The 27,570-nt window shown below is 34.0% G+C and overlaps 1 protein-coding gene across 4 annotated transcripts in view; it reads left to right on the forward strand.

The window, feature by feature from the left end:
- Positions 1 to 27,570, forward strand: part of LOC140444165 (uncharacterized) — a 275,749-nt gene that overhangs the window by 13,814 nt on the left and 234,365 nt on the right. The gene's annotated exons all lie outside the window — the stretch shown is intronic.

Consider the following 27,570-nt stretch of genomic DNA (forward strand, 5'->3'; position numbering starts at 1 on the left):
AAAAATTTGGATGAATTTGCATAATTTTTGTTAGTCTACCCATATAGAACCCAAAACAATTATAAGATAGTAGTTGCTGCGACTGTCTTGATAAATTCTCATTTTCCCGGTCTAACATAACCTGTGATAACACCACTAGCTAACAGATCTTTCTAAAATATGTAACATTCCAAGATTGCAAGTTTGTTTTGACAATGGCTTCCAGCTTGATCCTTTTTTATTTTTATTACTCACAATCAATTTAGGTTTCGTCCAACAAAGAAGCCGAACATTATTGCGCAAAACAGTTTTCCTTTGTTTTCACTAAACCCTACACAGTGTTTACCCTTTCTTTTTGTTTGTATAGCCCGTTTTATCGAAATAGATTTAGTTCCATTTGTCAGGAAAGTCGCTTCTTGTTATACTTCCTAATCAGCGACAACAAAATTGATTAGTTAGAAGTGGTAAGCAAAACAAAAAAATGTTTTCATTCCATCAGCTCTAATCCTTTCTCTAGTTTTAATTAATTTAGTATTGGAGCATGGACTTCGGGAAAAAGCCAATCAGTAGGCGATTGTTGTGAGATTATTTCTACAATCTTCTTGGGATCGGCTTGTGTTTCATTATACGGACGACGAGACACAACCTCTACAAATAATAATCTTTTAGATCTGTGGTTAATCCTAAATAAACTCAAATAATAAAGGTCAATATTTACTTATGCGTGATTAAAAATTTCGCTATGAATTATCCAAGAATGTGTTACTCAAAAGAAGGTATGGTAAAATTTAAATGTAATGGATATTTTTCTTCTTTTTTCAATACTTTTTTGTTGTTTTACAAATACGTAACTCTGTTTTTCCATAGTATTAACGATCTGACATCTTCTTTTTATATTTTGACTTTTCTAAATTCTAAAATGGGTTTTTCCAAATCAAACTCGATGTACAGCTGGTTCCTAAAAAAACTTATTACGACTCGTAGTATCATTTAATCATTTTGAGCAGTGTATTTGATTGGTCTGACATTATATTATATTTATTATGACAAATAATAAAATAAACTAACAAACAACAAACAAAGAGTATATAAATCAGTGGTCGCCAACCTGTCGATCGCGAGCTACCGGTAGCTCGCGGAGGCAATTCTGGTAGCTCTCACAACGATTTTAATTTAAAAAATACAAACTGCAAAAATCAGAGAAGCTTCTCAATAATACAACAATACTTTTTTACAGAAGTTAAAGATAAAAATGTGTGTTTGTTATGTAATACTTCGGTCTCCGTTGCCAAAAAAGGGAATATTGAGAGACATCATAAAACTGTACATTCTTATTTTGAAAAATCATTCCCACTACATTCTGCCGCCAGAAAGGAGAAACTGAAACAGTTAAAAAAACAGTAAATTGGACAACAATCAATATTTTTAAGAACAGTCGACAAAAATAAGGCTGCAACTGAAGCATCGAACCGTGTGTCCCAGATAATTGCACAAAAAAAGAAACCTTATGAAGACGGGGAAATGATAAAACAGGCGTTTTTAGAAGCTGCTGATTCGTTATTTGCCAACTTTAGAAATAAAGACGAGATAGTTTCAGCTATAAAATCTATGCAACTTTCTGCTAATACAGTGATGAGACGTGTAGAAGTAATGAGCAATGATATTTTTTTACAGTTAAGAACTGACTTAGATAACTGTGTTTATTTTTCACTTCAACTGGATGAATCAACAGATGTCGTTGACACTGCCCAGATGGCCGTATTCGTCAGGATGGTTTTTAGTGATTTTACGATTAAAGAAGATTTTTTGAAGTTCATTCCACTGAAAGGACACACTTCTGGACAGGAGTTGTTTTCTCATTTAAAAAATATTATTTCTTCCGAGAAAATTCCAATATCGAAAATGGTAGGCTTGACAACCGATAGCGCTCCAGCTATGGTGGGTTGTGATAAGGGTCTGGTGGCGTTATGTCGTAAAGATGAAACTTTTCAGCAATTCCTCTGTTACCACTGCATTATCCATCAGCAAGCATTATGTGGAAATTTCCTGAAACTAAACAACGTTATGAAACTGGTGGTAAAAATTGTGAACACGATTAGAGCTCAAGCGTTACAAAGAAGATTATTCAGAACCTTGGCCGATGAAGTTGACTGTCAATACGGGGACCTACTCCTTCACTCTGAAGTCCGATGGTTAAGTAGAGGACGGGTGCTGAAACGTTTTAATGATGTCCTATCTGGCATAGTTCAATTTTTCAAACAACGCGATGAACCGACTCCGGAACTAGAGAATTCAATCTGGCTTAGAGATTTTGGTTTTCTCGTGGACATTACAGAGAAATTAAACGAACTTAATTTGCAGCTTCAGGGGAGAGACAAAGAACTAGCGGAAATGATTTCTGATATAAAAGCATTTATCAAAAAGCTGGAGTTTTGGGAACAAAACCTAATTAACAGCGATTCCAAGCATTTTCCTATTCTTTCAGAAAAAATATCTCAAAATCCATTAGAACCCTATGACAACAAATATCATGTAGAAATAATTTCTACCCTGAAGAGTAACTGCAAAAATCGTTTTAAGGATTTCAATGAAATGGCTTTAGTAGCGCAGTTTGTTGTTTCACCCTTTATGGAAATTGATATCCAGCAGTTTGCAGCTTGTGTTATGCAGAACTTTGGCGAAGACATCGCTGCAACAGAAATGGAAGTCATTGAGTTTCAAAATGATTTAGCCTTAAAATCGTTAGTCTCAAGTACTGAATGTGTCTGGCCTATTGTAAGTAAATCAAATATTCAGTTCTATGCCGTGTTGCCTTGAAAGTGAAAGCATTATTCAGTTCAACCTATTTGTGTGAATCTTCTTTTTTCAATATGAAGTTTATTAAGAAAAAATATCGCAATCGACTTACAGATGAACATTTGGATAATTGTATTCGAATGGCTGCATCAAATTATACTGCAAACATTAAAAAAATGATCGATGAGTCTGAGTGTCAGCCTTCTCATTGAACGTGCTTTTTTATTTTTCAATGTTTATGTTTATGATAGTGCGTTACTTTTTTGTTGTTATTATTAACTATTTTTAAATCATATGTGACATGCTGTTGTCGCTGGATAAAAGTTTGTGTTTATTTTTCAAATACCTTCGTTTGATAGGTAGGAATGTAGCTGCGAACAAGTACGTACTAGTAGTATTAGTTATTTTGTTATTAGTTTATTATTAGTACCTATGTATTATGTATTACCAGTTAAACAGTAAAATAAATACATATAATGATAGATTAACTGTGGATTATTTCATTTACGTTGCGTTACGTGGCTTCCGTGTGGGTAGCTCGCTGTTTATTCCAAAATTAACAAAGTAGCTCAACACATTGAAGAGGTTGGCGACCACTGATATAAATGATAGTTTTTACATAAAATAGGGTTGTTGTTATTATTTTTATTATTATTATGGAATAAAACAAACGACTTAACAATATATTAAAGCAAGAATTGTAACCAAATTAAAAGATAAGTGAACATTATCATAGGCAACAAAACATTTTAACATAAGCAGAACCACAGTTTTTCTATTAATGAAAAATGGAGGGAACAAGAAACTCTCGAAAGAAAGCGAGGATCTGGAAGACCAAAACTATACTAAATTTGGGTATATAAAAATAAAATTAATATTTTGTAATCTCTCCATCAGCATTGATAACAGCTTATAGTCTTCGGTCCATCTGCGTGAAAGGAACTAAGAAATTGTCTTTTTTAGAGAGCTCTTCCCAAACCTGTTGTATATCGTGCCACAGCTCTTCAGCATTTTGAGGTATAAAATTACGCCGATACATCCGTTTTATAATAACCCCCCGCACATTCTCGATTGGGTTTAAATCTGGACTGGAGCTGGGCCATAGTAAGGATTCAATGTTGTTATTCTGGAGCCAATGGTTTATCATATTTGCAGTGTGAACAGGACAATTATCTTGTTGGAGGATATAATTATTTTCTGTATACAACTGTTCTACACTGGGAAACATGAAATTTTCTAGAATATTCAGATAAGTCTGCCCAACAAACCTGCTGTCAATACGCCATACCATTTCCATTCCTCTAGATGAAATCCATCTCCATGCATTGGCGCTAAAATGACCAGCTGCTCGATATCTATCAACATATAGAGGATTAAATCTATTATTATCTGGTCTATAAAACCCCAATTTTTCCCTCTTTAGAAGAATGAAAAATTTTCTCATCTGTAAATATTACCCTATTCCAAAAATCTTGATTTTGTAGCTTTCTTCCCGGAAACTGTGACATAATTCTTGCAGTTTTCGCATCTTCAAGAGGATTCTCTCCTAATCTCTCCAAAAGAGTACGATCTTCACGAACGGTAGATATTTTTGGTCTTCCAGAACCTTGCTTTCTTTCGAGAGTTTCTTGTTCTCTTCATCTTTTATTAATATTAAAAACTGGTGTTCTGCTTACGTTAAAATAGTTCGTTACGGCAGATAGTGACCAATTATCTTCTAATTTCGGTACAATTCTTGCTTTTAGTTCTTTGCTAGCATATGGAGCCATTTTTTGAGGTTAAACAGAATAAGTTATCTGACAAATTTTAAGACTTGGCAGTGACAGTGACAGTATGTATATAATAAGTGTTTATCCTTTAAAAGAGACTGCTTTATTTTCTACAAAATACGCTTTAAGAGTCGTATTAATTTTTTAGGTACCAGTTGTACCTAAAGTACCTAGTTTTACTTATATAATTAGTTTTATGGCTACAATAAGTTATGTACATATTTGGATTTCCGGATCCCCAATTTTAATCTTTAATCGCCTTTACCTCACTGTCCGTTGTTGGCAGGTAAAATTACAATAATTTTTTAGAAAAACTACAGGCAAATTTTGACCGGAGTCGTTGTGAAGAGGATCCTTTGTCGAAGGTGTCTTCCTATTTACCCTCATAAGAAATGTTCAGCGACCTAAAAACTGTCCGTTCAGCAGAGGTTTCTGTTGTGGAGAGGCGTCCGTTAACAGAAGCTTTCTATCTATCTATCTATGTATACACCCCTAGCTGTTCAATTTTGGACATAGTCCTCCTCTTCCTTCTTCCACGTCTCTCTATTGTAGGCGGTTTGTATCCACTTCGGGCCTGCGTGTTTCTTCAAGTCATCTGACCATCTCACTTGTGGCCTTCCTCTTTTTCGTTTCTAACTATATGGTCTCCAGTGTATAATCATCTTATTCCATCTGTTGTCTTTCTGTCTTATGGCATGTTCAGCGAACTTCCACTTAAATTTTGCTATCTGCGTTAATACATCGGTCACTTTTCTTTTGTTGCGGATCCAAGTATTTCTTTTCTTGTCTGATATTCAGCATTTGCCTTTCCATGGCTCTTTGGGTCTTTGCTATTTTTTCCAAGTTTTCGTTTGTAAACGTTCAAGTTTGAGAACCGTAGGTGAGAACAGGAAGTATACATCGGTTGAAGACTCTTGTTTTTAAATATTGGGGGTTAGTTTCTATTTTTTAGTATATAGGAAAGTTTTTCGAAGGATACCCAAGCCAACCGTATCCTTCTCTTTATTTCTCCGGTCTGATTTTCTTTATTTAATTTAATTAGTTGTCCCAAATATACATATTCTCTAACTTGTTCTATAGTTGTTTGTGCAATTGTAATTATTAATTCTTCTGGTTGGTTTGTCATAATTTTCGTTTTATTATAATTCATTTGTAGACCTATTTTTGTTGATTCGCTATTTAATTCATCCATCATATTTTGTAATTCTTCCCTTTTATCTGTTATTAATACAATGTCGTCTGCATATTATATCAAGTGATTCAAGTATTGGTCATTTATGTTAATACCCCGTTTTTCCCATTGTAATTTCCTCATAACGTCTTCCAGAACATGATTGAATAGTTTGGGTGATATTGTATCACCCTGTCTGACTCCTCGCCGTATCTTAATGGGCTCCGTTTGTTCAACTATTTTGATGGATGTTGTTGCTTGATCATATATATTGGAAATTAAGTCCGTATATCTACAGTCTATTCTCCCATTTTGTAAAGACTTCTTTACTGAGCAATGTTCCACCTTATCGAATGCTTTTTTAAAGTCTACAAATGCCATATACATTGGGATTTGATATTCGTTGGCCTTTTCAATTAATATTTTTACCGTAAGCGGATGGCCGCTTGTTCTGAATCCTTTTCTAAAATCGGCTTTCTCTCTTGACCGGTAATTATCTAACTTAGTTGTTAATCTATTTGTTAGTAGCGTTATGGGCCTATAGTTTTTCAGATCTTTTCTATCGCCTTTCTTAAATAATAATAGTGTTATTGCCTCGTTCCATGTGGTGGGTATTTGTTTTGTGTTTAATATTTTATTCATTAGTACATAAAGGACTTCCACTATAGTTTTCCCCCCATTTTTTAGCATTTCAACAGTTATTCCATTTTTTCCAGGAGATTTGTTATTCTTCATTTCTTTGAGTACCTTTTTTATTTCATTTTTACTGATTTCTGGTTGTAGGTCAGAGTTAACGTTCTTTATTTTCAGTTGTAACTGATTACGGATTTCTTGGGTTGGTTTTTGTTCTGTTTTATAGAGATTTGTATAATATTCGTGCGTTATCTGTAAAATTTCTTTTATATTGTTGGTCTCCACTCCTTCTTTGTTCTTTATGATATTAATATGTACGTTTCCCAGGTTCTGCTTTAAGCACTTCATGTTTCAATTTTTTTCATTTCAAAACAGAAGCTTTACTGTATCTAAAAATTGTAAAAATTAATTGATTGTCCCAAACACTGCAAAATAAGACGAAATCGATAATTATTATTAATAGGTTTTCTAAAAATAAAACTACACTTTAGATATACTTAGTTCAAATTTGGGTCTTATATGCAACGTTGGATTTGTTGAGCATTAAGACCCGTACCAGAAACGACTCCAGAAATACAACAATACAAATATAAGATATTGTTTTCGTAGAACAAACTTTTCCACTTAATCTTCCAATATGGTAACAATCCTATAAATCTTGCAAATATTTTAAAGTATGTTTTTGATTATTTGTTTAGAATTCTACGAATTTTCCAAGTATAACATCGTAAAATAATTGATAAATCATTGGGTTGTTTTAAATCAAAAAGAGCGCCCCGCTACATAAAATAAACTAAAACAAAACCACTGTTTACGTGCAGCTTTAAAGCCATAAAATCCCAACAGCTGGGAAAATATTTATTGGGGTAAAACAAAAGGGTAAATATATTTTTCTTTCTCAAAAAGCCTCGACCTTCCCTTTAATCAATAATTTAGGAGAAAGAAAGATTTGTCTGCAAGTCTAGAGCACATAAAGATAGCGAATTATGGTGGAGGTACATGTGTCGTGTTACTCCAAATATATACAGGGTGAGTTCTGAGGAACTTTACATACTTCTACCATATGTAGACTCCCTCAGGGAGCATTTCATGTGGCCACTAAAAAATGTCAACTCCTCTTCTTTATTAATTAACAGGGTGATTTGTGTAGTTGACCATTTATTTCATTTTACTGTAGTGTTAATACGGCTTATTTGATTTTTTTAATTTTTGCATGATACAGTACACTACTATCAAGCATTCGGCTGGTATTAGCTAAACTTAAAAATTCCAGGACTGGCTTTGGAAAAATTAATTTAGGGATTCGTATAAAATATCACACCCTGTATAATTTTTTTTTAAAATGCAATAAGTGATTTTCAAACTACATAAATAGCCAATGAAAATGACATATGCGACAATGTTGTCGCACTTTTATTAAATTTTTAGTGAACGATCAAATCTTACCAAAAATAGAACAACCATAATGAAGTATCAAATTATAAGGTAATTAATTTAAACAAATGTTATAAATTTCAAACATTTTAATTGAAATGATAAACTGAGTCACTGCACAACAAAAAACAGTATTTACTAACGATAACGAAGAACAATTTAAAAAAAAAAACTAAAAATATGTACATAGGTATGATAAACCCATAAATTAGAACTGGAAAAGATACAATAATGGTAACAAAATAAAAATAATTCAAAATAGATTTTCGAAATGAAACCCTGCAGCCTGTACACATTTTTGTTGCCGAATTGTTAATTGACGTATTGAATTACGGATACTCTGGGGATCGTTTCTAATAGTATTACAACAATGTATAATTCTATCACATAATTGTTGTCGGTTATTAATATTCACTTCGTAGACTAGTTGCTTCAATCGTCCCCAAATATGGTAATCAACGGGATTGAAATCAGGGGATCTTGAAGGCCACGAAATAGGACCTGCACGTCCTATCCACCTGTTGTCATAAACATTATTTAGATGTTGTCTCACTGCCAGTAAAAAGTGTGGGGGTGCCCCATCATGCTGAAAATACATCCCTCGGATAGCAACGTTCGCGTTGGCAAGCAAATTCGGCAAAATATTTTGTAGAAAGTTCAAATAGACCTGCCCTGTTAAACTATCAAAAAAGTGAGGACCTACTAATTGGTTATTTATGACACCAATCCACACGTTAACCGAAAACCTTAACTGAGAACGACGTTCTCGAATAGCATGGGGATTTTCTTCTGTCCACACATGTGAATTTCGTGAATTATTTATCCCGTCTCTGGTAAATTGGGATTCATCTGTAAATAGTGTCCTGTATAGCGTTGGTCGATTATTGTTAATCCATCTACAAAATTCCAACCTATCGATCTCATCTCCAGCATGTAGTCGCTGAACCATTTGAATGTGATATGGGTATAGATTATTTTTTTGTAAGACTCTACTTACTTTTGATTGAGTAACATTGAGTTCTAGACTTACTTGTCTAGTGCTTATTGTAGGGTTCATAGTAAGGGCGTCCATAATGTCATCTTCCTGTGCTTCATCTACATGTCGCTCTGTTGTTCCACTAGGAAAAGTGCCATTTTCTCGCAAATAATTAAAAACTGACCCAAATGTTGGATGACTGGGAGTTCGACGATTAGGAAATCTCCTGCGATATTCTCTACTAGCAGCCCTACCATTCCCATTACAGAATCTATAAACAAATATTATGTCTGCATATTCTGTGGTCGAAAACTGATGTGGCATTTTGAACGAAAGTAACAAAAGCTCTACCAAAACTAACACAATGTACTTAACGTAGATATGACAGAAGAAATATGTATTCTTGTACACATAAATAACAATTGATAATGACAATAATGACAATGGGTATAAAATATCAAGAAACGTCAAATGGTCAACGCCAACCTTCATTTTAACCTTTTTTAGATTTATTTTTATTTAGTACAGTTGATGCAATGTATTATTATTTGACATACAATTTTAATCATTTACAATCAACAAAAACTAACACATACAAGAGGTTTGACTTTTTAATCAATTTAATTTATTATTTATCGAAAATATTGCCCCAATACGATCTATGAGTAAAAATTTAAAATTGAAAAACAATTGATTCTATCGTAGAGATAATACAAAGTGACAGTAAAGATGTTAATTCTCTACGTATTAGATTATGTTGTAGGAACTCATTTTAATTAAAATGTTTGAAATTTATAACATTTGTTTAAATAATAATTTATATAATTTATATAAACTTATAATTTGATACTTCATTATGGTTGTTCTATTTTTGGTAAGATTTGATCGTTCACTTTAAATTTAATAAAAGTGCGACAACATTGTCGCATATGTCGTTTTCATTGGCTATTTATGTTGTTTGAAAATCACTTATTGCATTTTAAAAAAAATTTATACAGGGTGTAATATTTAATACGAATCCCTGAATTAATTTTTCCAAAGCCAGTCCTGGAATTTTTTAGTTTAGCTAATACCAGTCGAATGCTTGATAGTAGTGTACTGTATCATGCAAAAATTAAAAAAATCAAATGAGCCGTATAAACACTACAGTAAAATGAAATAAATGGTCAATTACACAAATCGCCCTGTTAATTAATAAAGAAGAGGAGTTGACATTTTTTAGTGGCCACATGATATGCTCTCTGAGGGACTCTACATATGGTAGAAGTATGTAAAGTTCCTCATGACTCACCCTGTATAGAATGTAGAAAACGAACTATATGAAAAGGGAAAGTTTAAATAAATCAAGCGTTGGGCGTAGATAAAAGTTATAACAAGTTTGAAAGCTAAACTTTAAAACACAACGGTCCAATGTCGTCGTCAGCAACTAACGAAGGACAACGAATTTATTTCTTGAAAATTAGATTTTAGTTTTGTCTTAGGTTTACAAGTTGTAATTTAAAGAACAAAAAAAAAGTTTACCTATATTACAGTTTTTTGTATATTTTTATGTTGTATATTTTATGTGCTCTGGTTTTAAGTTGTAGAATGTAAAATGTTTATTGTTACCTGTTTTTGTATTTGGAAACCAACTCTTTTATATCTTTTATAATCACTTTATTACACAGTTCACACAGTACCAAACCTCATGGGTCACATTCTGTTGTAACAGGGAACTACTTTACTACTTAATTCTCTTTATAAGCAATTCTGATTGTTCATTGGCGGAATAATACCTCTATGGAAGGTTATCACTTCAACTTTTGCGCGGTCGTCTGAAACTTCTTCTGCCGGTTGGTGACTTGCTATTTTGACGTGCTGGGTCTCCTCCATTCTGCTTAAGTGGCTATTCCATTCTTTTTTTCTATTTTGTGTCCATTCATTTATACACTGTACGTGTATACACTGCGTACACTTCTCTTTCGATCTCTCAGCGTATTTCCTGTATCTCTTCTCAGTACTCTCATCTCTGCCGTTTCCAGTAACCTTTGCGTTGTGGCTGTATCGTGTCTTGTTTCTGAGGCATATGTCATTATTAGTGCCTGTTTATCTCCTCCTCCTCCTCCTTCCTCGTATATTACACCATCACAAGCAAAAAAAATAAGCTGGAAGGGCAAGAAACAGATGAGACTGCAAAATTATGCACAGCAGATCTACAAAGACTGGTTCTTCTTGAGCAGTTAAAACTTACGCGCATGCAGATCGAGCGAGAACAACTTTTATTGAACAAGCTACGTCAAAGTCTACCCGAAACTCAAGGTCTCGAAAGCGAAGGTCCCGAAATTTCAACTTCTTTATATTTTTTTTAAGGTACACACCCTGTATATTTTTATTTGTTTCAACAGTTTTTGAATATAATTTTGAATTTATAACTATAACAATTTATATAATTAAATGTTTAGTTGGTAAATTAAAAGTTTGATATCTTCTCTCCGTTGGAGTCTCCTTCTCATAACATTTTCAGCGTCATTTTCTAAATTTTATTGCTCTTCTTCTTCGTCATTCATGACATCTTCTTCTTCATCGACAGGAAGTGGATCATATAAATACTTTGATATATTATGAAGTACAGCACAACTAATAATAACAGATGCAACTCTGTTTAGTTTTACTCTAACCATATATTGCAAAATTGGAAACCTTCTCTTCAGTTGGCCAAAGCACATTTCGATTATGACTCTTTCTTCCATGAAAAGTGTGTTAAACGCAATTTCTTCACAAGTTTCGGAATTTCTGTATGGCGTCATCAGTCAACGTCTGATTCCATAACCAGAATCACCTAATAACACCATACTATTATGCCGCATATTATTCATTTCGACATAAATTGCAGAATTCTTTTGTGTCCTACTGTCGTGTACTGACCCAGGCCATTGAGCGTCTATGGAAGTAACTTCTTCTTTTGCATTACATGTTGCCTGTACATTTATGCTAAAGTAACCTTTTCTTTTATAGTATTCGTCTCTATGCTCAGATGGTTTCGGAATTCTTATATGTGTACAATCAACAGCACCAAATGCACAAGGAAACTGATACTTAACACTCCACTCTTGTTGTGCTTCAGCAATGTTATTTAAAGGAAAACGTAACCAAATATGGGATTTTTGAATTATTTTAGTCAAAACAAATTTCACAGTTTTACTCACTGTTGTTCGATGAACACCTTCATCCTTGCCAACTCCAATTTGAAATCCAGGATCACTTAAAAATCGAAGAAATATCTGCATTTTTTGTTTGGGATTTAATGCTCCTCCCCTTGTTTCTCCAGTGTCTTCAAGGAAATTTTCTGCTAACCACTCCACATTAATTCTCGAAACACGATATAAATTATGATATTCCTCATCCCGACACTCACTTCGTTGAGAATAATATTTTCGACGTCTGATATTCATAAATTGAGCCATTTTTAAACGTGTTAGATTGAAGTTCTATACAAGACTAATTTTTAAGCTGCCCATTACCTGGCTTAAAAAATTCAAAGTTGTTACTTTAAAATTTCAGTAAATGCTGTATTTTATTCACATCTAAATAAGCTTTTACTACAAAAAGACAGAACATACTTAAAGCAAACATAATAAACTTACAAGTTTAAGCTACGACTTAATATTATTCACAAAAATGTTAGCTTTTGCTACGAAAAAGGTACTTTAAGTGCATACTACAATTTTATTCACACTGCCCACTTTTTTTAAAAAAAAGAACGAAAAAACATTTTTGCTCGAAAAAAAAAAATATTGGCTGTATCCTTATTACTTTTTGTCCAGTGTAAGTACGTATATGAGGGTTTCTAAATTAAGGCTCTTTTAATTTTTTTACAGCTTTCCATAAATCATAGTCAGTAGCTTCTACAGCTGTTAAGTTCCTAAAATAGTTTTGAATTTCATCGTTTTTATTAGTATGTAGTAAGGTTTTGAGTTCTAGAGTAGCTTGGTGAATTTAGTTTTGTCTGGAGGAACACGAATTCTTTGCCAGATTTTTTTTATTGTGGGTTTCTCGGCTATTTCTTGTGTAATTATCAAAGAAAGTTCTTGAGGTATGCTAGTTGACACTTGGTTGGTTTGGCCAGTTGGCGCTGGCTCTTTTTATATTATGTCAGTGCTGATTGTAATTAGAAATGAAGAATGGTCAGAAAAGAATTCAAACAAGAGTTTGGCAATACGCAATTTTAGGGAATTCCCTTGTAAATTCCAAAGTCAGTAATTGTGTTCAATACAAATATCTTCTTATGGTGCCGTGCACCTATAGTGCGTTGGCGAATTATCTTAAGGTCAGACGTCTGTCTTTTGCGGCATGCAAAAGTTCGCCAGTGTTAGTTACGCCTGTCCAGTTCTTTATATTTCGCAGCCACGATATTTGTTTGCGACCTACTTCTCTCTTGCCCTCAATCTTTCCTTGGATAATTAGTTGAGGGATTGCGTAATTTTCCCCTCTCAGGATGTGGCCCAGGTATCCAATCTTTCGTGCCTTGATCAAGCTGAGCAATTCTCTCTCAGTATTTGCACTTCTTAGGACTTCCTCGTTTCTCACCCTATCTGTCCATGGTATGCGGAACATTCTTCGCAAGGTCCACATTTCGAAGGCTTCCAACTTGTTAATGGAAGATATTTTCAACGTCCATGTCTCCATGCCGTATAACAATATGGACCATACATAGCACTTAACCATTCTGTAACGGAGATTGAAGGAAAGATTGCGGTTACAAAGTAGCGGTTTAAATTTAAGAAAAGCTTGTCTTGCTTGTTCGGTACGGCATTTTATTTCTTGTTGAGGATCCCATTGGTCATTCACCATCATTCCCAAGTATTTGAATGTTTTCACTTGCTCGATTGGAGCATTATCTACGTGCAGTTGTAAAATGCGCCCTTTCTTATTGTCATGCATTTTGTTTTTCCAGCATTTATCTTCAGGCCATATGTGTTTCCTGTGGTGTTTATTTTATTTAGTATCAACTGCATATCATGTTCGTTATCTGTGATTATTGCGGTGTCGTCAGCGTAACGAATGTTATTTATCGGGTACCCGTTGACCTTTATACCACAATCAGTGCCTTCAAGTGCCTCTGCAAAAACATTCTCCACATAGAGGTTGAACAGCATAGGAGACAAAATACACCCCTGTCGCACCCCTGGTAAAATTTCGAATTCCTCTGTGTTTGTCACACAGCCTCACACGTGCCTTTTGATTCCAATAGAGATTCTGGATAACTCTTATATCTTTCTCATCAATATCAGCATTGTGTAGCATTTTTATTATTTCATCGTGTTTTACGGTGTCAAAAGCTTTTTCGTAGTCGAGGAATGTGATGACTATATCTTTTCGTTGGTCCATACAGTTTTGTACCAGGGTATTCAAGCAGAATGATGCTTCGCGCGTCCCGAGTCCCTTCTTGAAACCAAATTGTGTCTCGCCGCTCAGCTCTTCTAGTTTTCTGAACATTCTTGTGTGGAGTATGCGAAGAAATATTTTAAGTAAATGACTCATCAAGCTAATCAGTCTGTGGTCCTTGCACCTTGTCGCTCTTTGTGATTTAGGCATCATTATGAAGGTTGAACAAAGCCAATCCGTTGGAATGTGGCCGGTGTCATATATGGCATTGAAGATTGTTACCAGAGTGTCGATGTTGTCATCATCCAACAGTTTTAGGGCTTCCGTAGTAATGCCATCCGGTCCAGGGGCCTTGCCCAGTTTTGCTATTTTTATAGCGTACTCCACCTCGGCGCGAATAATCGGAGGACCGGACAAAGTTTCTGTAGATAGGTTAGTAGTTGGCAGATTCGGTCTGTTGTCTGCAAAGAGGGACGAAGCATAATCTGTCCAGATTTTGGCTAGTTCTTCCTGGGTATGTACGTAGTCGCCTTGATCATTTTTCAGGTTTGTCTCGTGGTGTTTCTTGTAATACAAATATATGTGTCTAATATTTCAGTTTAAAAAAACTTAACACTTGTTTAAGATGTTATTAATTCATGATTTAGAAATTCCGAGCATGCGAATATAACTGTATAATTTATAATTGAAAAAAATATTAATATATAAAGTAACATACATACCGAAATGCATTATTTATGGATTGTACTTAGAATATATCACACTTGGTGAACAAATTCCCCTTCGTTGGCTCAGTGAAGATGTTCGTTCAGTTGTAATGGAAACACCAAATAATAGTAGCAGAGTTTATTGATGAGACGTATACTATGGGTGTTGACCCGGGATTACTTTGAGTAGAGACTGATGAAGTTGATCGTTGAAGACTATCAAGTTTGTTGAGTGAATATTGATTGAATGCTTCTCTAGGCAAGAGATCTTAGTTTTATATAATTTTTAATTGGGTCAATATATTCGCGGACCTCGCGTGATATGTGTATCTAATTTATGTAAATTGTTTAACTTTTATCAGCACTTTTGACTGATGTCCAAATTATATTATTGATAATTGACCAAATGTGTATGTAACCTAATTAACTACGTGTGTGTATTTAATTACAAATAAATTCATTCGGTCTACTGGGTGATAAAATTCTACTGTCCAATTTCGGATATGACTTCTGAAGATTTGATATTGGACACTTGGTTTAGCAAAGTCCATGTTAAAAACAACTGCATAAAAGCGGCAATTTTTGAAAGCTGTAGATTTCATTACAGATATTTTTTAACTGATACGGCATAATCTAATAAATATGTTTTTATATATCTGGTTTGCAAGAGAAACTTAGCTGGCAACAATGGGTAATCTTGATAAAAAATGCAAATAACAATATATCGTTCATATTTTTCTGCAAAACCATTTCTTCCCCGCATTCGCTCCGATTGTCGCAGATCGAGATTTCCTGGAACGGCAATTTATATATTCTCGGATGAAAATATTACAATCTTACACATCTGTTGTGTGGCAAAAAAATGTGGTCGTTTTTTATTTTATTTTTGTCATTTGATAATTCCAGTCGGATTGGCGCTGAACGGCTTGCGGCACAACCGGAAAGCAGCCGTAGTCACAGCCCGCCTCGAATTTGTCCTCCACAACAACAAAACAAACAGCAATCGTCATCTCTCCGTATATCCCGTATCCCTGTATCAAGCCGTATCGCGTATCGCATGTGATATGATGCTCGTTTGTTATTTTCGATCCGGTGCACTACCCTCATTTCTTGTTTACTGATAGTGCCAGACATCAACGTACGCCGATATATTTGATAGTTGGAAAAGGTTAGACGTTTTACCTGCACACGTCAATTAAAACTTTTATTTCTAATTATTAAATTTTTCTTACATTTTTACATGTTTCTTTGTCTTGGAATAATCGATATACGAGGCCTAACAACTAAATATCCGGACAAATGAAAATTTATTAAAAACGCAACAAAAACAAAATATTGAAATGGTTCGGTCTTTATAAACTTTGGATTGCAGCGTTGTTGGCGGGTTTACATCGCCACGCTCCTTTACAACGGCGGCAATTCTGTCTGGTATTGTTCGTACTAAGGATTTACACAAGTCAGGGTCGAAACTATCTCATAATTCACCTAATTTAGTCTTCAAGTCGGCGACGGTTCGCTGGGGATCATTACGTAATTTTTGTTTCATCGTATGCCACAATGTTTCAATAACATTAAGGTCTGGACTGTTCGAAGGCCATGAGAGCACTTTAGTGTTAATGTGTCCAAACTATTTTTTAGATGTTTTAGCTGTATAACATGCAGCAAGCACAGTCCTGTTGGAATATAAAATTTAAGTCCTGTTAGAAATCGTGAGCACTTGGTACAAGACTATTTTTCAAAATTTCTTAATACTTTAATTGCTGCTTTAATTGTGCTTTTCACCACCTCATAGCTTCCTAGACTATCTGATGACACGCACCACCAAATAATAATTCCTTTGAGAAACTTCACAATTCTTTTAAGGCAATCTTTATGGAATGATTCATTTTTACTTCTCATAAACCGTTTTCAAAAGTCTCCCATGCAAACATCAAATTTCGATTCGTCATTGAATATGACTCTGGACCAGTCATCAACGGTCTGGGTGTTGTGAATACCCTTCACAAATACACGTGTATCCAATCATCTTTAAAAATAAAACCAAACTATTTAAATTTAACATTTGCTGAGCAGAAAAAAATTCCCAATAATCCGCCCGTCAATTTACCACTGAAATAAGCGCCTATACTGTCTGAATTTCCTTAAACCTTAAATCTCAAACACCCTCTAGGTATCTCAGAGTGGGTGGAGATTGCGAAAACGTTGGGTACAAGCGTTTTGGCTTGTCTTGCGCATCTGGGTTATGATCATCTGTGGTCAGGGTGATAGTGGGGCTGAAAGCTTAACACAAGCATTTGAGTTATATGGGCTCGACAAGAGAAGATACTTTTTATTTCTGTCTAACAGAAGAGGGAACTGCTCTGCACGTCGTATGCCAGTGTGAAGGCCTCAACAGGCTGCGGTATCTAGAATTTGGAGAGGAAAAAACCAAAAGCATCAGTATGTATGAAAGAATCAATCTGGCTGTGGAACCTTATTAAGAGCAAAGGGCTGGATGAGGAGCTTTAAGTGGCAAAGGGAAGCACGATCTGTAAAGGTAGCAGTATGTCGAGTTGAGAGCCACCCTCGTAAAGATTGATAAAAAGAACTGTTTTACAGTGAGTCAAAATCGTCCGAAATGCTCATAAAATGGTACAATACCTGAATTTTAAATAAAGTTGATTATATATAAGGTAAGGACGCCAATTAAGGACACGTTAAGGTTTAAATGTCTGTAATATTTTATTCAGCAAAAATATGGGGGGAAAAGTCTGGTATACGTATTACCTAACATTTTAGCTATCTAATTTTACGATAAAATACTTAATAAATAAATAAAGAAATATAAAGTTTTAACATTGAATAAATCTTGAACATTTGGCCTTATTTGGAACTGGTAACTTAATAAGGCCAGTTTCATTTTTTAAAGAAATTTATGGATAATAAATTTAAAACCTAAGAATTAAAGAATAAATGCAAAGTTTAGTGAAAGAAACTTTTATTCATATTAAAAACAAAAATTTGTCAATACGTTAAGTACATATATCGCACATTTACACACATCGAGGACATACAAATATATCCTTGTCGTCTTTTGTTAATCCTATACATTCCTCGTGGATATACTTATTACAACAAATACACTTACGCGTATCAGCCACTTTATCCTCATCACACACAGTACCATGAATATTTTTTTAAATTTGATTGTGGTTTTGCTGAGCTATGAGATTGTACACTAAATAAATCTCTGGTAACTTCTTGTGCTTTCGCATTAATGACCTGTCGACGTTTTTTTGTTGATACTTTCAACTCCGGTGTAATCAGCAAACCACTGGAACTAAAACTTGCATTTAGTTCTTCACATGACTCTGGCTTACTTATTTTTACAACCTTATTTTTATCATATTTATTTGACGTGTAAACTGCATCACTGTAATCCTCGCTGGAAGCTGTGCCCCTTGTGTAAGATTCAGATGAGCCACTGTCTTCATCTGAGATGTAAGTTTGAAAAACTTTGGTCAGTCCTTTTTTTGGTAATTTTCCTTTTCTCACTACTCGAGAATGCTTTGCTTTTATTATTTTTGTTTACACCGCTGCAGGATAGCTGTTCTTCGAAATTTGTATTCTTTTTGCCAGTTGTTTCAATTTCTGGTTCGGTTGTAGGATTTTCTTGAAAATCTCCGGCGATTGTTTCAAGTTCTCGTTGTGTCAGACAACTAGGTGTAAACGCAGCATCCGGAATAGCATTTGGATTGAATGACTTCAAATCCAGAACAAATATTTTTTTGCATCATTGCGTTTTTCCAAACCGGCGTAAATATTTGCCATATTTTGCTCGGTTGATGGTACGTTCGTTATTATGGTTCACCCATTAATTTAACACCTACTCATCCCAGTAAGATTCAAAACTCCTGAAGACTGCTTTATCAAGTGGTTGAAGCTCATGAGTGGTGTTGGACGGTAGACAAAACAGAGTTACATCTTTTTTTATTGCAGTTTCTACAATTCAAATGTCTAAATGATATGAAGCTCCACCAAAAATAAAAAGACTGGTTCAGGATTTTTGAATCGGCAGAAGTGATCTAACCACTCTATAAATGCATCTACTGTCATGCTTCCTTTCTTGGTCATTATAATTTTTACTGAAAGATTACAATACCATTCTGGTTTAACTCGTTGCCCTTTCATAATGATAAGTGGCGGAATACTGTTGTTTATGCCATTGCCACATGCCACGATTGTTATATTTTTGACATGCTCGATTTCAACAATATGCACCCTTTTAGCACCTTTACTAGCCGATACAGTTTGTTGGTGATGCAGTGTAAGCTAGCATTCTTTTTCGTCCATGTTGTAAATTTGAGCAGGTTTCCCTGCGAAGCCTTTCTCATATAAAATATGTCGAAGTTTCTCGAATTAGTCACTAATAACTGTACAATTCAATTTTTGGGCTCTGGCCAAATTGAGCTTTTGAGCCCAACGCTTTGTAATGTCAGGATGTCTAGAAAAAAGCAATTTTATCCATTTTTTTCAGCTATCTCCTTTTTAACCGAGAATGGATGCCTTATTCCTGTCTCTTCGACAAAAGAATACACGTTTTTTCGTAATATTTTGGGGGTTAATGGCATACCCACGTCACACAATCTTCCTATACGCCTTCCTATAAATATTTACAATTGGCCTTATTAAGCCACTGGCCTTATTTGACGTCACTACCTTACACAAACAAAATTATAGGATTTCTTCATCATCATCATCATTGGTGCTACAGCCCTATAAAAGAGCCTCGACCTTCCCAAGTCTATTATGCCCGTCAGTTCTATCCATTGCCAACTGTTGCCAGTTTGCTGCCCCTATATTTCTACTATTCTCATCTGCACCATCCCTCCATCTGAGTTTTATAGTAGGATTTCTTTCCTATCTATATTTTAATTTTTTAAAAATAATTTCCAGATCTTTGTGGTCATTTGATAATCATTGTGGTTTATTCGCATTTTTCACATGCTCGTATTATTATCAAAAACCATATGCTATATTTTATGCTGTACCCTCCAACTCCCCAAATCGTTCCGTTCCAAAGTTGTTGGGAATCAGAAATAGGGAAATATCAAAGTCGGCGGTGCTTGTCTTCATTGTGCGGTGTTTTCGAATGTTTCTTCACATCCGGCTTTCGATATATTATATAAAGAAATAGGAGAAAAGAGATCGATCGATGATTTTTATTGCCAACAGTTCCGAGGACTCAATGGATTGTTAACCGATAACGCTCCTTTTGGATTTTTTCGTGGAATATTCCTCGAAATCTTGTTTTACAGGAATATGGAGTCATTTTGAATCTGGGTCAAAAGTACATGCTCGTTTCGGCGATACGCTAGTTTTATTCGATCAGTCAAAATTATATATTATTATGTATATAATAGGATGAAATTCGCGGACAATTGCGCCGGTTTATAAAATATTAGTGAATAATAATTGACGAACTGATAGAACTCATAAATAATCAAATATTATTCAAACGTTTGTTCTATTATTTGTATTATTATTATTATTAAATAATTTCTTTGATGTTATAATTTTTGAATCAAGAACAGTCAACACAATAAAATGTTTTATTCGCTGTTTGAAAATTATTGAGAAAGCACAGTTGTTGCGACAACTGAAAATTCCCAACGTAATGTCATAATACAGTGACAAAGAATTTCAAAATAAATTAAAATTTTATTGTAAAAAAGGTTGCAATAATTTTATTAAACCAATAAGGTGAGTACCTACATATTGTGTTCAGATATAAAATAATATCATTAAGAAGCATCAAGAAATTTCTTAGAAATGATTAAAATGTTCAATCGACATAAAATTCCTCATTGTCACATTTCAGTTAAGATGTACCTGTTTAGATGTCTTTAATTAATCAAGCGTACAGTAAAATTTACTCGAACCATGATCAGTATTTTTGCATTGTTCGTAGTGGTCTTCTTCTTCGTTTTAGTTTAAGCTAGACACACTAATCACTGGCAGTTGGTCATTATCTTCTTCTTTACGTGCCATGTCCGCGATGTAGGTTGGCAATCATCACTGGTATTCTAACTTTTGATACTACAGCCTGAAAGGGTTCAGTTAAGCTGCATCCAAACCACTCTCTGAGGTTTCTCAGCCAGCACATTCTTCTTCTACCTATGCTGCGCTTTCCTTGGATTTTTCCCTGCATTATTAGTTTTAGGAATTCATATCTGTCACTAAGTGTTATATTACCCAAATATTGTAGTTTTCTTATTTTGATGGAATCCAGTATTTCCCTGCTGTTTTCTATTCTTCTTAGTACTTCTTCTTTGGTTATTCTGTCTGTCCAGGAGATTCTCAGCATTCTTCGATATGTCCACATTTCAAATGCTTCCAATTTATTGAGACATTATTTATTTAAAGTCCATGTCTCCAAACCATACAAATGAACAGAAAATAAATAACACTTTAGTACTCGTTTCCTAAGATTTAGGCTGAGGTCTCTACAACATAATATTTGTTTCATATTATTGAATGCACTTCTAGCCTTTTCTATTCTAACTCTAATTTCTTTGGTATAATCGTTTGTTTCATTAATGTTTCCCCTAAATAGTTGTAATTCTGAACTCGTTCTATCGTCTTATTATCTACGTGTAGCTTCATGTATCTTATCGTTTTTTAATATAACCATGAATTTTGTTTTCTTAATGTTTAGTGACAGACCAAATTCTTCACTCGCTGCAACAACCTTATCTAAAATTCTTTATAGATCTGTAATATTTTCTGCTATTAATATTGTATCATCGTAAGTATGTATCGTAAGTTTACGTATGGATAGGAAATTTATTTTTATGTCTGCTACTTCATCTTTTAATGTTCTTTTGAATATTAACTGCGTACAGCTAACAGATTCTAAGGTTCCGATGATCGAGTTATTAATCGCATTGCTAGTACGCTTAGTGTGGTGGGATAGTGGCATAGACTCGAGAAAGCGCAGTTGCCTCACTTACCTTAATGTATATTACCTATGTCCAGCTGAAAGATCTACGGACTAATTGTACGCTATAATAGTGATACTAATACGATCAAATAAGTCGTCCAATAATAATGAATCAATAAAATTAATAATACAAGCAAGTCAATAATAATAAGCGATACAGTAAAACATCTTTAAGCAAACGTAAAATGTTCTTTACGGTCAAAAAACTTTCTTAACACGCGATTCAATGTGAAATAGTTCAGCACAAAAGATATGAATTTACAACAAATGCATTTAACAAGTGAACGATACTTGATATACAACAGCAACAATTCACAATAAAATAATGTTTTTACTCAAATCTTGAATCTCTACGTGGGACTGACGAAGGCGGTAGTGGAATGCTACCCCATAGTTAAGACACGACTGTCTTCTCAGCAGACCAGGAACATAGTGAAGAGTTGAGATTGTCAATAGATCTTCCACTGATGATTACACACCGAAAATCCAGGTAGGAGTGCTCGTCAGCGCCCCGTTATATAGGATGTTAAAAATTTAAGTAGATTTATTTAAAAAATATTTGCCTATTGGGTCATACGGTGACATGGTATGGTGGAGAATATTTTATATGCTGCATTTTAAAACGTAGTTCCTCTGTGGTTAGAGTATTCAAAGATAGAGTGAAGATATATAGATTTAAGATATCTCTTTGTAAAATTAGCAACATAGAGCACAAAATCGTAAGGAATCGAGGAGTTTAAGGGAGACCTATGTCCAGCAGTGGACATGATAAATGAAGGCTGGATGATGATGATGATGACAGTAAACTTTAGTGTTCTAAGTCAGTAGAAACAAGTTTTTTAAAGTGATCAATTCATTATTCTGTTTTATTTACTACATGACCATGTCAATTGTCATATGTATACATCTAAAAGAAATGACACTAGATCTTTCTATTGCAGTGTGTAATAAAATTACATACTTAACCTGACTCCATGACCTGACAATCCTCCAAAACAAACACATTGCACCTCCCCGTACACAAACATTTCCAAACTCACCTATTTTTAACCGCCCCATTGCATATTTGTGTGTCAGGTTGTTTTTGGAGTGCACTACGACTTATCACTTTCAGAAGTTCTTCGTTCTCTTTGTAGGTAAACAACCGTTACCCAGATGCACCGTTCAAACAAACATTCATATCTGGCAAAGTGACAACAATTTCCAGTTTATTGGACGCAGAACATACGACATAAAGCATGTCTTTTAAAATTAAATTAGGCAGAGAAGAGATGCAGTTTGATGTGGAATGCGATTTAATTAATAGGTTGTGTGAATGTAAAGAAAAGGGTGTCTTAGGGTGTTCATACTTATTTATATCATCTTTTAGAAGAGTAGAGTAGAGTAGAGTATTTATTTAACTACATAACAAATACAAATATTGTTTGTAGCAAGTCAAAAAAGTATCTAACTTAAATATATACAAACAAGAACACATATTAAACAGAAAAAGATTTATGGCAAAGCTACGGTAAGCAGTTCAGTGGATGTTCTGCAATGAGTCATATATTCTTCTGAGCAGTAAAAACAATGTTTTGGGAGATATTTTTTTATAACTTTATCGAAACTATTACAGTTTAGCTGTTTAATACTTTTTGGTAAAATATTGTTATGAATCTACAGCGATTTGTTTGTAGGTAGTGGCAGTTTTACGTATTTTAAACGTAGACATCAGAGTGCTTTATTAAATGAGCACGTTTTCTGTGAATTTCAGTTAGAACTTGAAATATTAACAAATAATTTTAAACTTGATAAAGAAAAGTCGGCAGTGTTCTAGATAACTAACCCCTGCTAGCTTACTTTTGCATTCTAAAAAATTTGAAGTGCATTCGTTGAATTGACCCATATGATTACAACATAGTTTAGGTGAGACTGTAATAACAAAAATGTCATTTTTAATGTTTCAAAGTTGACAACCTTTACTAGCTGGCGAATAACAAATAATGAACTTGATAGCTTTTTCTTAAGTTGTGAGATATGAGTCGACCAGTTCATTCGATTATCTATGGTTATTCCCAATAGTTTAACAGTCTCTTTGTTATCTGGATCATTGTGTAAATTACTTGCAGATATAACTAAATTTTGCGTTTTATCATAGTAAAGTTTTAGTTTGTTTGCAGCAAACCATGAGCTAGATTTAGTAGAAACTTCCTCTTGAGACATTTTTAAATCATCATTATTTTTCCCGATATAACGTATGTCGTATCATCTGCGAATTGTATGGATTTGTACGGAGATATGAATTTAGGCAAATCGTTGACATAAATAATAAATATAAAAGGGTCCCAAGACCGAACCTTGTGAGACTCCATGTTTTACGGATAGAAAATTGGAGATATGACCTTTAGACACTACCGCCTGGTGTCTGCCACATAGATAAGAAGTTATAAGCTTAAAAGGGATACCTCTGATTCCATAGTAATTTAATTCGTGGGGTAAAATATCGTGTGAAACGCAATCAAAAGCCTTCGATAAGTCGCAAAGAGAAGTTATATGCGATTGCCACGTTCAAGCCCCACAATCACCTTGCTCACACCATTAAATACCGCGTTCGTAATAGAACGAGCCCTTCTGAATCCATATTGTGAGTTGCTAAAGTAAATATTAGACTCAAAATAGGAATACAATTGTTGTTTGATAACCTTTTCAATCACCTGTAAAATCTACTACTTTCAATCAAAAGTAGAAACAATGCTTATGGGTCTGTAATTGTCAGTTTTTGAGGAATCACCTTTTTTGTAGATTGGTAGTACTGTAAGTATTTTAGTACTATTGGAAATACTCCAGTTGATAGAATTAAATTAGTAAGATAAGTGAACGGCGTAAAAAATGTGGTAACTTTCTTCTAAAATTTTGCTATTAATTTCGTGAACGTCCCTACAATTACAATTACTAAGAGACTTTATTATTTGAGAGACCTCTGCTTTCATAACGGGACGAAAAAAAGGACTTGCTCGGAGAAAGATAATTTCTATAATTGAAGAGGACATCGACAATAATGATACGAAGAGATGTACTTATATTCTCTGCAATTATGGTAATAAATTGATTTATTTCGTCTGGATGTAGATGAGGTTGTACTGAACTGGATCTTGTGTTGGTTCTTTCGAAATTGGCATCTGCAATGTGTTTAATAAGAGAAAGATTAGATCTGTAAGACCTTAATTCATTATTAAATCACTGTACGGGTGTTTTTTCAGCAGTTTGTCGTACTTTTTTTAGTGGAAAATGCTTTAATAATAAATTATTATAAGTTTCGGTAAGAAAGACTGTCAAAAAATCAGGATCATTATTAATATCATAGAAAAAGTCGATATTTGTACTAGCTAGCGCACATTTAAGCTTCTGTAAACCAGAAAAAGTAATAAACCGTTGAAATGATTGATAAGTGTCAATACCTTTATGCTCAGAGTCAATAAATAAAAATTAAGCTCGATGTTCAGAAAAACAAGGTTCAAATACGCCCACCCTGTAGATATTTTCAGAAAAATTTATCATAATATTGTCCATGCAACTACTGGATTGGGATGTGATTCTACGTTTATAGTTAGTTTTAGACCAAAAGATGTTAATAGATTTTAAATATCAAAGGAACGGTCAGATTCAATTTTAAAATTTATAGTTAAATCCCAAGTACGATCAGTTTGTCTGCTTTACTAAGCAAGGACGTTATGACATTCTCAAAATTCACCAAAAACAAGTCAAAGTCACTTTTACCCGATCTGTATACAGCTAAAATATTGGTTTTTATTGTACGTACATAAATTGCACAAAACTCTGAACTTTTTTTAAGCCCTTTTCTTTATTCAGATTGCCGAATATAGGCCTCTCCTAATTCTCGCCATTTATCTCTGTTGTTTGTAAGATGTTTCCACATTGGCCCTGCAGTTCTTTTAATATCGTCGCTCCATCGCATTTGCGGTCTTCCCCGTGGTCTTTTAGCTTTATATGGCCGCCAATTCCCGATTTCTTTATTCCATCGGCCATCCGTAAGACGTTCGTTATGTCCAGCCCATTTCCATTTCAGTTTAGCAGCCAGTTCGACAGCATTCTTTAATTTTGTTCTATTATCTATTAATCTGAACTTTGCTCTACGTTATATTTACTTAGATTAAGAGAAGAATACATAAGATTTTCTTTTACATAAATTGCAACTCCGCCTTTTTTCTTTTTTACCCTACAAAAGAAATTAGCTAATGAATAGCCGGAAATGCTAACTAATTTTAAATTTTCTTCACTATGTCATATAACGTCATATAAATTTTGATCCGCAGGTAAAGCATTGATCATATCGACTTTATTTGAAATTCACTGCAAATAAACATGAAACATACTTACCGCACCTTGTCGAATTAGTTTATAGAATTTGACCAATCACCATTTGTTCAAAATACGTAAAGGTCCGAAGGGACTTAGAATTATTTCACGAGAGATAACGGTCCGAAGTGAGCTCTTCGCTATTAAACGTGATTGCCGGAATAAGTAAAGGTCTATAAGGTACTTATTATTACAAGAATTATTTTACAGTGACCAGTTAAAGAGTAGCCACTTTGATGCTTATTCCTAGGCATCGAGAAGAGTAATCTCAATTACACATCAAAGCCTGCGGAACAGACATCTCTGTTAACAATCGAAGTGATTTCTGTGCATAGAGTACTAATTAACCTTTCATGTAAGATTCATTCATTTTAACGCTAGTTTGTTCAACTACAAATATTTTGAGCAAAGTATTCAAACCTGCATATTTTATTTAATGTATTTTGTTTTTACGCCGACGATACATCTTTAATAAGAAAAAAAAACAAAGTTACAGGTTTTATAGCACTTAATTTTAAGTAGTTAACTTGTTTTCGATCATTGTCCATACATAACTTACACCTCTTGAAAGCACGTTCATTTTCTATTGGTTTACCGTTTTATCAAATAATATTTCAGCTTTACTCACACACCTTCGAAAAACAATACATTCGGCGGCTATTCGTTAGTGGTATGACAAGTAATTACAGTCGTACCCAAAATAATTCATTCACCAATAAAAATGTAAGAACTAGAAACTAGTTTTACTGATAAAGGCAAGTGAAAAACCTGTTCCAAATTTATTTGACTAATAGCAAGTTTTGGGTGTTTACGATTTATATCGAATCACATTGGCAGTTACTTATTTCGGAATTATTGATTCACCAATAAAAATGTAAGAACTTAGAACTAGTTTTACTGATAAAGGCAAGTAAAAAACCTGTCCTAAATTTATTTGACTAACAGGAAGTTTTGGGTGTTTACGATTTATAACGAATAACAGTGGCAGTAAATTATTTTGGAATAATTTTATTTTAAACAAGAAATTAGAAATTTTTGGCAATTTATAACAAAACAATATAATGTTTGTTGAAGTAGTTATGTTAAGAAAATATTTAAATACAAATATTTTTTTATAAATGCGTCATTCGTAACTACATAGCGTAAAGCTCGTTGCGTCTACTGTTGAACATAAGCTTTCCTCAAACTTTTTTTTATTAAACCTTTTATTTACATTCTACTTTTTACATTCTAAGTTTTAAATAAATTTGTTGATAATGATAGCTTGTGGTTGTTGCCGGCATGTGTCGATTCACCTTAATTCATGTAACCAGATCTGGCCACGTCTCTTCAATCTTCTAATTCTTGCTGGACTAGTGATAAGGGCGTTCATTTGTTCAATATCGTGGTATAAGTTTCTATTT

Source organism: Diabrotica undecimpunctata, chromosome 6 (genome assembly GCF_040954645.1).
Source record: "Diabrotica undecimpunctata isolate CICGRU chromosome 6, icDiaUnde3, whole genome shotgun sequence".
Lineage (NCBI taxonomy): Eukaryota > Metazoa > Arthropoda > Insecta > Coleoptera > Chrysomelidae > Diabrotica > Diabrotica undecimpunctata.